This window comes from Sinocyclocheilus rhinocerous, unplaced genomic scaffold (genome assembly GCF_001515625.1).
Source record: "Sinocyclocheilus rhinocerous isolate Xijiao unplaced genomic scaffold, SAMN03320098_v1.1 scaffold2274, whole genome shotgun sequence".
NCBI classification, from domain to species: Eukaryota; Metazoa; Chordata; class Actinopteri; order Cypriniformes; family Cyprinidae; genus Sinocyclocheilus; species Sinocyclocheilus rhinocerous.
This window is the reverse complement of record NW_015636081.1, coordinates 219,139-229,828: the sequence shown is the minus strand read 5'-3', so window position 1 is coordinate 229,828 and position 10,690 is coordinate 219,139. Positions and strand designations below refer to the sequence as shown.

The window sequence follows — 10,690 nt, the reverse complement described above, 5'->3', positions numbered from 1 at the left end:
TCTAGCGCAAGTTCTACCGGATAGACTCTAATGTCACGTCATTCATTACTCACAGATCTAGCCAATCATCACTTGACACCTGGAGTCAGGGCCGTCCTTAGCTGACGCGGGGCCCGGTGCGAGGTAGGGAGGGTGGCCCCCCTCGGTCCGTGTTCCGGGTCGGGGGGTTTTGGTCCCCCTCGGTCCGTTCGCCGCAGGGCCCCCTCAAGCGCGGGGCCCGGTGCAACCGCACCAGTGGCACCCCCCTAAGGACGGCCCTGCCTGGAGTATATAAGTTCTGTTCTCACATACTGACACCGGCGATCAGGGGATTCTTAGTCTCAGTCTCAGGGGATTCTTAGTCTCAACCAATGGTCCGTGGGCATGACGTCTGAGGCTGAGACTAAGAATCCCCTGATCGTAGATGCAGAGAACCTTGGCTATCACCTTATCTTCACAGAGGTCATTCTTTTGGACGGGTGCCACTACGAACGCAGCAGAACTTGGGGTTCAGCCTCCTCTGTCAAGCTGTTGTGTACATGGTCATCCTCCCCATTCGAATTCTAGTAACTATCTCAAACGCTCAGCAGGCACCTTTAAGTTGTAATCAAGGCATGTTTATCTTTGCAGCTTCTGGTGGTTTCACTCTGTTTCCTCATATCTATTGGCTTCAGTCTTACTTGGCCTAACGTGGCCCTCTTTCACGGCCCACGTGGCCTTCCTTGTACCCCGGCCTAACATGGCAGTCTTCACAGCCTACGTGGCCTTTTTCATACCTCGGCCTAACGTGGCCCTCTTTTCACGGTCTACGTGGTCTTCCTCGTACCCTGGCCTAATGTGGCAGTCTTTCACGGCCTATGTGGCCTTTTCGTACCCCAGCCTGACGTGGCAGTCTTTCACGGCCTACATGGCCTTTCTCGCAACACTTTAGGCAAAACAACTTAATGATTCCCTCTGTTAAATTATTTTAACACCTGTCAATGACTGTATTATTTTATTAATATTAACCTTTTTTCTTTGCCTAAATATTCTAGGAACAACTTCTAAGAAACACTCCAACTGGTGGGTATCAATTTTCCTCTCCTTGGTGGGTAGGCTCCACCCCTGCCTTCATCTTCAGGCAGGATCAGCAAGTATCTGCAACCCTCTGGATTTGGACTATGGACGGGGCGTACTCCAAAGAACTTTATCATATCATCTGTTTGCAACCAATTTGCACACTACATGTTAAATAAACCTTATTCAGACGTTCTCTTGCCTCCCGAGTCTTTCTGGTAGAATTGGGAGCTCTAGCGCAAGTTCTACCGGAAAGACTCTAATGTCATGTCATTCATCACTCATAGATCTAGCCAATCATCACTCGACACCTGGGGCCTGTACCATGAAGCCAGATTAGCTGGCTAGCCAGATAAATTTCAGTTTAGTTTGCACCAATCCTGGGTTTTAGGTACCATGAAAGTGGCTTGGCTTTTAGCGGCATTCATTGCCATAGTAACTTACACTGCACAGCTAACCTGCTCCAGGGCAGGTTATGTTCTGGGTATGAAATCCAAACTGAAATTGAACCAATCAGATGTGAGCAAAGTGACTGACGCAAATGTCTGACGCAAAAAAAGTCACTCCCCCAGTTTCTCTTCCTACAAATTAAAGGTCACTATAAAATACCTTAAAAAATTACAACAAAATTGTCTGGTTTTAATGATAATTGCAATTTATGTATGATTTATATAATTATAATATGATTTATATTACTAGGCATTCATTGCCATAGTAACTTACACTGCACAGCTAACCTGCTCCAGGGCAGGTTATGTTCTGGGTAAGAAATCCAAACTGAAATTGAACCAATCAGATGTGAGCAAAGTGACTGACGCAAATGTCTGACGCAAAAAAAGTCACTCCCCCAGTTTCTCTTCCTACAAATTAAAGGTCACTATAAAGTACCTTAAAAAAATACAACAAAATTGTCTGGCTTTAATGATAATTGCGATTTATGTATGATTTATATAATTATAATATGATTTATATTACTATTAATCCATTACACACAAGCAATTTTAGTTTAACAATTATTATAAAGCATTTATTTTAAATGAATATTAATATATACAGATCATATGTAATATACATAAGTGGTAGAATCAATAGATAATGCTTTAAAAAATTTAAAATCGCTATATATATATATAACTTCACAAGTTTCACTTGTGACTGCACTAATAGAACAAGATTATTTCTTTAATTTGTCCTCTTTCATGGACAAGGATTGGAGTGGTTTGGTTTTGTCAACTCAAAACTAATCCTGTAACTCTGAATTTGTTCATCTACCATCATGGTACAGGCCCCTGGAGTATGTAAGTTCTGTTCTCACTTATTACTGCGTTCACAGATACTGACGCAGGCGTTCACCCCATCCTCCCCCCCACCACCAGGTCGGTCTCTGTCCATACATCAGGGGGTAGGCTCTGCCCCTGCCTTCATCTTCAGGCAGGAACAGCTAGTATCTGCAACCCTCTGTATTCGGACTATGGACGGGGCCTACGCCAAATAACTTTATCATATCATCTATTTGCAACCAATTTGCATACTACTTGTTAAATAAATCTTATTCAGACGTTCTCTTGCCTCCCGAGTCTTTCTGGTAGAATTAGTATTCTATGGTATCCTATGTCAAATACACTATGATTTGAGTTTCACAAATTTTGATCTAGCAGACTATATACATCTGATAGTAAATTGGAAATGACCCGGGTTTTTTTTTTTTTTGTATATGTACTATATTTGCTATAGACTACTATTGGACATTTTGTTGATGTCAAACACAATGTGTAACTGACTGTGTTTCTATTAAGTCATCTACACAAGTGGGCAGCTATATGAGAATTTAAGTCATCAACATAACCAAGCAGACTAGTTCAATTCTTACTTGTACCAGGTCTAGCGTCAGACACGTCTACTAGTGGTCCAGTGGCCTGAGATAGAGACTGGTAATGCACTGTATGGGTGACGGTTGAGGACTTCTGTTTAGATGTTTCTCCAAAGTCATTGTCCGTCAACAGCACCGTGGAGCGGTCATCTGAAAGACAGAGGCAACCAGGCTAATGTAAGTAGAGAAGACCACCATCAAGCAATATACAATCGGGGCCTTTAGGGAAAGGCAAACCACTAACATTGCACAATGGTCTCTTACCGATTGTCTCCATAGTGTCTCTCTCCTCGATGAGTAGCTGAGCACGTGGGATATCGATGTGCATCCTCAGAGTCTGCTGCTGTTTGTTCACAGTGTCTGGTGTACGTGCATTTTTACTGGAGACACACATCCAAACAGAAAACAATTACATGTACTACTTTATGACAAAGTGCACTGATTTATAAGCCAATACCATAGTAATTTACCTCATTAGCATCTCTGCTAGGCTCTTTGCATCTTTTGAAATAAAAGAAATAAGGAAGTTATGAATTGCAAAATATTGTTTAATATTAAGAGTGTATTAAGAAATGTATCAGAACGTCCTCAAGTAGCTATGATGTTTGTTCGCTAGATATGGCATGTGTCTACACACCTCGTAATCTCTTGAGCCTTTGCTCTCTTCTTCTTCTCCTCAATACCAGAAGAACAATGAAGACCATGGAAATTGCCACCAGAATACAGATGATTGTGACCATCATCTTAAGTCCCTCATTGCCCTGCCTATTCTCCTGGCTGGGGTCCACAGTCTTCGGCAATGGAGCAATTGTGCCTGGAGAGAGAAGTTTGAGCAGCTGATGGACAATTTAGATTTTTAAAAGTCTGGTTATAACCAACTTTTGATCAATTCAACTTTTAGATCATCTTCCACTGTTTTATGCTGTTTATTGTTGATTTAGTGCTGGTCTGACTGGTAGATCAGCATCGCCATGCTTTTTTCCAGCAAAAAGTGCTGGTTAGACAATAAGGTCTGATCAAGTAACTCTTGCTGGTTAAGTCATTTAAGCAAATGCTTCCAAACACCTAACTGAGACGACATTGCTTTTGACCCTGTGTGGTAATATAAGACGTAGTACTCACTGCCATCCACATTTAGAGTGGCGAACAGAACCCTCTTCTCTGCTGTTCCTGCACTGTTGCCCACTCTCATCTGGAGCTCGTACCAGGTGGCCTCCTGTAGGTCGTAGAGAATGTGGTTTTTGGTGAGAGAATCTCGCTTCACCATGGTCCATTTCGTAGTGTCCACCGGTCGATATTCCAGTGTGAAGGAGTCGATCGGACAGCCGCCATTGTTCCAACCAATGAGGTTGAGCTCCACACGGGTAGAGTTGATACTTGAGAAAAGCTCATGATCTTTGGCGAATTGTGGCTCTGATAATGTGGAGAAGTGAGAGATAATGTAAACCTGAAGTTAGAGAAAATGGTCAAACTTCGATTGCAAATGATGATTAATAATAAAATATATAGGCTAAGTAGTTATTTAGCATGCAATTTTATTAAAAGTGACTTAGCAATCCAAGATCTATCCTATGAAACCAAAATAAGCTGTAGGAAATAGGTGTGTCGTAAATTGGCCTGATACACTCATTCACTATTCTATACATTACTCCACTAATATAGCCCACTTTAAAGATTGAATAAAAATGAGTGAGCAAATTTGGACACTATAAGTGTGCTGGAAGGGCTGCAGCTTTTGTGCAGTTTGCGCTTGCTGCTATAGTAGTCCGCTGACAACTAACTTGTATAAACTTAATTTAATAATCAAGTAAAAAGGAACTTACACCTGTATGGAAGTCATTCGGTGCGACACTCAGAGTACATTGGTGGTACACTTGTTATTGCAGTGCATTATGGGACTGAATGAGTGGACCTGATAATGTCCACTATGGTTTCGGACACTACTACAAAATTGCTGTCCCTTCAAATAGTGCACTATATAAGGGTATAGGGGGATTTCGGACACAGCCCATGTGCTTTTAGCTTTAACAACATATGTATGCTAGTCTACTCATAGGAATAAACTAAAAGCAGATACAGTATACACATTCAGGGAAAACAGACCAAAGGTAATGTAATCCAGATGTAAATGTAATCCGGAATGAGAATGACCCTGCACACTATACTTAGCAAGTAGCAAATCGTGGCTATGATTTCATGCTAATATCAAAGTATCACACTAACATGTTATTTCTATTTCATGTCGTGTGACATGAAAGCAGACTACTGTTTACAAAAATGTAATATGGAATAATGCCCATTTCACTTCAATATTTCACATAGTTTTTTTTTTATTATTATGTTCTCAGTGTTCTCAGATTTTGTTATTGGCCATTAATGAGAAAGGGACAAACATTTAGGATGATCTCCCAACGTGTTTCAATATGACATATGTGAACACAGTAATGAAAACTGGTGGTTTTATTTCAAGAGGGTTTTTATGCACCTTGCTCAAGGGCATAATAGCTCATAGCCTGCTTTGAATCAGCATTAGGTTACAATTCAGTTAGGCTACCATTCAGTTGTCAGTCATGTATTTTAGCCACTAGTGATCAGCATAATTAACTATAAATTATATATATATATATATATATATAAAAAAAATATTTTTACCTTTCCCATGGGTTTTAGCCTCAATGATTTCACTGATGCGTCCAGGACCAACTGCATTTTGTGCAGTAAGAGTAAACTTGTACCAAGTACCGCACTTTAGCTTCTCTAGACGGTAAGACCGCTCACTGGGGCTGATGGAGAAACTGCCCCACTCTTCACTGTTATCCTCAGAGTACTGCAGAATGTAGCCTGAACAGAGAACACCACACCAATTTAAAATAAACCCCAAATGCCACACTTTGTTTTATTCACTTTCATGGGCGCTGTAAATTGATAGAGAGCACCTACTATGCAAAGCTGACCTTCAAGTTTATTAAAAAATTACAGCGTGCGAAATAAACCATTTGACAGGTCTAGGTGGATAGTGTTCCATATTTGTCAAACAGTGAAGAATAAGTGGATGAATATATGGAATATAGATATCAGTGCAGTCTAACCTCTGATGGAGCTTCCTCCATTGTCTCCAGGGATCCAGGACAGTGTGATGGAGGTGGTTGTGGTTTTGGTCACTGTGAGACGTGGTTGGTCCGGAGGTACTGAAACATTTTGAGAGTAAAGGTACAGTCACATTTACCATTGTTTGAAGAATTTTCATGAATGACATCCAGCCATTTCATAGGAAAGATTTCCACATGCAGATTTTGCGTTAGATTCAATTTGGTCATGCAGATTCAATGTGTTGCCCAACAGAAAGCTGCTTGGTTTGTATGAGCTGTGCTTCATATTGTACAGTACATCACTACACTAATGACCTGTTTTGCTCATGCAATTTCAGTAACGTGTGTGTTTATTGGTTATGTCAAACTTCTTTTTCCTTTCTTTTTCACAGATTTGTTTTCATAAATTACAGAAAAAAAATTCAAGGCACAAACTGTGTCCTGCCAATGATTCAAAACAAAAAATGCTATTTGGATTTACAGAGAAAATAATTTGATTATCCGATGCCATACACACCTTGGACCTGAAGGGTTAGCATGATCTCATCTGAACCCCAGTTGTTGCTGGCAACACATCTGTAGTACCCAGAATCCTCTGCTTTGACAGTGCGAATAACAAAGCTGCCATTGCTGTGAGCGCTGCGACGTCCATCGTTTGAAACCGGAACAGGAGTACCATTACTGTAGGAAAACATTATCAGTTTCATAGCAAGTATGAGTCACAAGAACGAATTCATCAGGCATTTTCAGTTTCATGCACAGCACTTTAGTAACAGTTCTTTATAAACAAATTTTGACAAGCTTTACAAAATGACTACATTAAAATCTAAAGAATATAGTTATCAAACATACTTTCCCTTGAGCCACTTGATGGTTGGAGGAGGGTCTCCGACTGCTTTGCATGGAAGGACAATGTCCCTCATCCAGGGGGTGGTCACAGTACCACTGAACGTCAGGATTCGCGCAGGGGCTAAATAAACAAACAATGGCATGACAATGGTGAACAAAGCCTCTCATACAAACTCTTCTGTGTCATATTGGTTCTGTTAATGGTACAATATGGCTGCACCCCAATTCACATACTTCTACTACACACTAAGAGTTACAGAGAGGGTGACTGATTGCCAGGTGCCATTCTTCCATACCTTTAGCTTGGGGCTCTACGGTGATAATTTCACTGGCATTCCCACGGCCGGCTGCAGTGACCGCCACAACCCAGATGCTGTACTGCCAGTTCTGATTCAAGTTGGTCAAACGACGAAAATAAACATCAGGTGCAGCCTCAAACTCACTGATCACCTGTAATGATACCCAATGAAAAGGTTTCATAAGAATAACATAAAATTATATTCGTTGGAAACCCTCTTCCATTGTTTTTACATTTAGGGCAGAGGTGTCCAATCCTGCTCCTGGAGGGCAACTTTCCTGCAGACTTTAGCTCCAACACACCTACCATGACGTTTTTCTAGTGACCCTGAAGACCTTGATTACCTGGTTCAGATGTGTTTAAATATGGAAGGAGGTAAACTCTGCTAGAAGGATTGGACACCCCTTATTTAGGGCATTAACTTATCCAGAATGACTTGCAAAAGTGCTGCAAAATGGAATACTGTACTGCTTACGGCATAACACAGAGTTGGGCAATTCTAGCGTATCCTTGAGATACACTTTCCTGTAGAGTTGGGCTCTAACCCTAATCAAAAACCTTGAACAAGCTAATCAAGATTTTCAGAATTATTGGAAAACTACAGACAGCTAGTTGTGTTTAATCAGGGTTGGAGCTAAACTCTGTAGGACCTTGAGGACCAGAGTTGCTCAGCCTTAGCATACTGTGATTTATACTCTACATTGCCTACTATTAAAAAATAAATAAATAAGAGGAAGAAGAAGAAACACTAAGCATTAAGCAATAATAAACATTGAAACTGCACTGGCAAATGTAGTAGGTCATTCAAGTATCCCAAACCCATAGACTTTTTTTAGAGTTATGAGTTACATAGTGAAATGTTCTTCTACTTTGTTTCTCAACCTTGTTCCTGGAGGCACACCAACACTACACATTTCGAACTCCTCCTAAGTACACACCTGAATCGACTCATCAGCTCATTAGTAGAGACTCCGAGACCAGAAATGGATAGGTCAGATAAGGGAAACATCCAACATGTGTACCTCCAGGAACAGGGTCAGGGAAGCACTGTCATAATTCCTTATAATTCTATTAAAATTGTGTTTGGTAAATTTGAATAATTAAGTTTGGGGCTGCCTTATGGAGCTGTCCAGAGTCACAAAGAGCCACAGATAAAGCTCACCGTGGGGTAAGGGTTGGAACAGAAGACGGTATATTTCCGGATGATTCCGTTGAGTTTGAGTGGAGGAAGCCAGGAAACAAATACCACCGAGCTTGTGGAAGCAGCTGCCTTGACTCCAGCCGGAGGGCCAGGAACTGGTTTTAGCAGGAGAAATGACATAATTTGTTGAGGAGAAGCTCTAGAAAAGACACCTTGTATGCTACAAAGGAAGTGACCTAGCTGTTCTATTCTAACTTAATGGAAAGGTGAGATGTGTGACTTTACACAATTTCCCAAACACACCAATCACCTCTCCGTTTGGATTGGTTTTGTCACTAGGTTCAGATGTCTGTGCAATGAGCAAAGTCAACCTACAAATGACTTACTTAAGGCGGAATATCCCACTAGACAACTCGAAACAGGTTGATTTTGGTCACTCCTGCTGATGGTTTTTACTGAAATCTCTTCTGTATAAGTTTTATTTCACTCAACAATCAAGAATGGAAGATTGGTGACAAACAAACTACTGCCTCTGACAATGGATGGATGAGAGCATGGATGAGAGCAGGGAGAGCAGCAATAACCCCCCATGAATCTGCAGAGAAATCTTCACCAATCAAAGAGTAGCAAATCATGCCAAAAGAACACTTTAGCTTCTGCCAACTCCCATGAAGCAGTGTTTATGATGTAAAGTCAGTTTCATTATGCTCTCAAACTACTTAAATATTTGCTAAGAACATAGTCTTGTACCTTTTGTCTTTTTGTCAAATTTTCAAATAATTTTTTGCTTCAAATCAAAGTTTGTCATGATGTGATTCACCTCGTATCTGCTTGGTTTGTTACATGGTTTATAACACTTAAATACTTTTTTTAAATTCCTTGGAACAATGAATAAAAAAAATACTTCCAGGAACAAGGCCACTAAAAATTGGCCTGGCATTGTTGCACTCTATTTAAGAGCATTTAACAATAAAATCGTGGCAGACACCATTGTTCTCACAAGTGCCATCCAGTGTTTCACACTCCAGTCCAGTTTATGGCAGAAATTCAGGTTTTGTATTGGTGTGAAACACTAGAAAATGTGATAAAAAAATAAAAAGCATACTTGCTTTGCAGTCTGATTTATATTTGTCTAGGGAACAAAAGCCATTGTATGGAGAAAAAAAGCAGCTTTGACATTTAGCTAATTATCCAAAGGAGTTCCAACAGCACTGGGTCTTTTCATTATTTATAGCTATAACTCCTATTGCTCATTTAAGACAGGTTGTTAGATAAGTAATTGTCTTATCAGCGAGTCATTGAATCTTTTACTCAACCAGTTCATTAAATACACTTGATTAATTCAGTAATGCCACTACTGTGTGTTGCTCAGAGAGACAGCGGCTGATTGAGCGATTCATTGAATCATTTACTCAACCAATTTGTTAAATACACTGATTAATTCATTAACACCACTGCTGTGTATTGTGTGGAAACACAGGGTCTGATTCTGCATTGGCTTCCTTTAGAACTATTTTTATTGGCGAAAAATAGGGAATGTACATGGTAAGTCTATAAAGTGTAAGATACTCAATATCATTTTTGTCAGGACCACTATCGCCAAAGATGATTGACTATTAGCATACAGTTTGGATTGGCGGTATGGTTCTGTTCTGGGCAAGAACTCCCTGCGCATTCATGCAGCCTAGCATGGATGAGAAGCAGGGAGAGCAGCAATAACCCCCCAGGGTAAACAGAACAGAACCAACATAAATGTATTGTAAATATTGTTAAAGTTCAATAATTTTATGTACACATTTTAGAATTAGTCTGATTCAAAGGAGAATCAGAAGTCTGAATCCTGACTGACAGAGGAGGAGTTGGGGATGGAGGGTAATTAGCTATTGAGCAATGCGAAAACTGTTGATAATACTGAGGGACCTTATATATGAATGCTTAGATAGGTGTCGTATTCCCATAGGTAGATGGGGATCAGCTGAGAGTCAGCTGATGCGAGCTTGACTAACGTGACCTGCCAGAACTAACGCTACGCTTGATTTCTTTGTCAGTGAATGCCAAAATAATAGCAAGACCACAGTGGAGAATTGTAATGAAATAGTATGCAATTTTGGGAGGGACTTTAGTGTGAGAATGTGTATTTGTTTTATCAGGGTATGCTGTAGAAGGCATTTGTCCATTTGCATTGTAAGTAAAAAAAAAAAAGTGTAATTTAGTAAAACTGCAGAAAACCCTGTGGTGGGTACAGACTCACCATGGATAACATGGTCAGCAGGGAATTGGGGCTGGTGAATGAAGCGTACTACTGACATTGCCTTTTTATTGTTTCTGATAGATTAAACTGAGACAGGGGAGTCACCTAGCCATTATGTATGTGCAATCGGAATGAGTCTCACCATCCTCTTTGGTGC

General features: G+C 40.4%; 1 pseudogene; it reads right to left on the bottom strand.

Annotated features, from left to right (window-relative positions):
* The window catches only part of LOC107747672 (Down syndrome cell adhesion molecule homolog), a 157,292-nt pseudogene that overhangs the window by 11,432 nt on the left and 135,170 nt on the right, over window positions 1-10,690 (bottom strand).